General features: G+C 51.1%; 1 pseudogene; it reads left to right on the top strand.

Annotated features, from left to right (window-relative positions):
- Nucleotides 1–587: 587 nt before the first annotated feature.
- Nucleotides 588–1,672, top strand: LOC111736063 (annotated as a pseudogene).
- The last annotated feature ends 231 nt before the right edge of the window (nt 1,673–1,903 follow it).

Below are 1,903 nucleotides of genomic sequence, written 5' to 3'. Positions count from 1 at the left end.
GTAACAAAAGAAAATCTCAGTGGCTTAAAGCAATACAGACTTTTCTCATGGGTACACTATTTACTAGGGATTCTGCTCATTATATTCAGTCTAGGACCCAGACTGAAGTCACCACTGTCTGGAACATGCCAGTCTCTATGGCAGTGGGAAGGGTATATTCTGGATGGTCTAGAATCAGCAATTAAATCCTGTAACCTAGTAATGCAGGTGTCATTTTGCTTACAACTTACTGGTCATTAACAAGACATATAACCCCATCCACCCATAAGAAGGCAATCCTACTATGTATCCAAAGGGACAGGAGGGCAGTGTGGTCAGTGGGTAGCACTAATGACAACCACAGAAGTGACTTGATACAATTTATATTTGTAAAATATCACCTTGGCTATTATGTGGAGAATAAACTATGGAGGCAAGAGTAGAAGCAAGAATATTGGTTTAGAGGCTATTTCAGTTATCCGTGAAAAACATGCTAGTGGTATAGAGGTAGTAAGAAGGTGGAACCTCAGACTGAGGGGGACTACAGGTGGATGGTACGTGGCCTCCTTCACTGCCACACTCTAGCGCAGCCTGTGCCTGGGCATAGGATGACGACTCAGGGAAGCCTGGTTAAGGGCTATGATTAACTGCTCAAGTTCCTGCTGGTGGGTGATAGCCATGCAAACTAAGGTGAGATCCTGGAGAGCCTGCAAGACTGTGTGGCTGAGTACCCTGTACACCTACAGGAATGGAATCGAGTATAAGACGACCACCATCCTGCTAGACCGCGTGTGGGTCAAGCTGGAGCTCTGGGGCACGTTGGGCCATGGCAAGTTCTGAGCCACCTTCAGGTCTTATTCCAAGGGACACAGGGTGTATGACACTACCAACTGCTGGTCCTTCCATTGCATAGACTGGTGAATCAAAGACATTCAGGAGCATGTGCCAGGCGCGATGGGGGTGGGGTTACAGAGAGGTCTCCTGGGTTCTGCCTGGGAACACGCAGCGAGTCCCCACAGAGCAGCGAGTCCCCACAGAGCAGCGAGTCCACACAGAGCAGGCGCGTGCCTGCGCAGAGAACTGAAGGACCTACATCGGGCCGTTGTGCATCGAGTCCTTTGTGGTGTTCATGTGGCATGGCATGGAGAAGATCTGGGAGCCCAACCAAGTGTTCAGCCTGCAGAGCCTCTGCTGCTGGATATCATATCCTGCATGCCCGTGGGCCATACAGACATGCTCCCACCACCAGTCACCATCAAGAGCCACTGCGAGTCCTCCTTAATGGCCCATGGCATTCATGATGCACAGGTATTCCTAATCGCTATCCAGTAGAGTCGAGGGCAACAGCAGCAAGTACAACAGGCTCAAGAGATCCAAGTCTATCCTTTCCCAGCCAGTCCCAGAACGGAAAGATCTCCTAGCTAGACTGGCAGGGCGCTTCCCGATCCAGACGCGCTTTGGGAGGGCTGTCGCTTGGGGAACGCTCAGCTGGGCCTGTTGCTATGTGCATAGCAGACTGGCCACAAAGCCACTCCTGGTAAGTGTGGAGATGCACCTAGTGGTCTTGGTGGTCTCACCCAGAAGGAGCTCCACAGAGGGCTGTGCTGCTGGTGCTGCAGAGATCTTTGCGGAAGAAACAAGCCCAGGATCCCACGGTGCAGTCCAGAAGTGGGCAGGAGGCATCTATGCCTGACCCAGCTTGGCCTTTAGTTGGCGGTCCCAGGGGACCCAGGAGGCCTAGCTGGCCTCTCTTAGCTCTATACAAGACGTTTCACCACTTTAGAGATTTTTAATGGACCAGCAGGGAAGACTTGATACAGGCAAGTGGTGAGTCTATGTCAGTTGTGGAGATGAACTTGGGACATTTGGAGAGAAGGGCATTGGAGGGAAAGACCTGAAAGAATTTGCAGTCAAAACTTGAATC

The sequence above is a fragment of the Pteropus vampyrus genome, unplaced genomic scaffold (assembly GCF_000151845.1).
Source record: "Pteropus vampyrus isolate Shadow unplaced genomic scaffold, Pvam_2.0 Scaffold17, whole genome shotgun sequence".
Taxonomy (NCBI): domain Eukaryota; kingdom Metazoa; phylum Chordata; class Mammalia; order Chiroptera; family Pteropodidae; genus Pteropus; species Pteropus vampyrus.
Note: the sequence above shows the minus strand (reverse complement) of the source record. Positions and strands in the feature narration are given on the sequence as shown.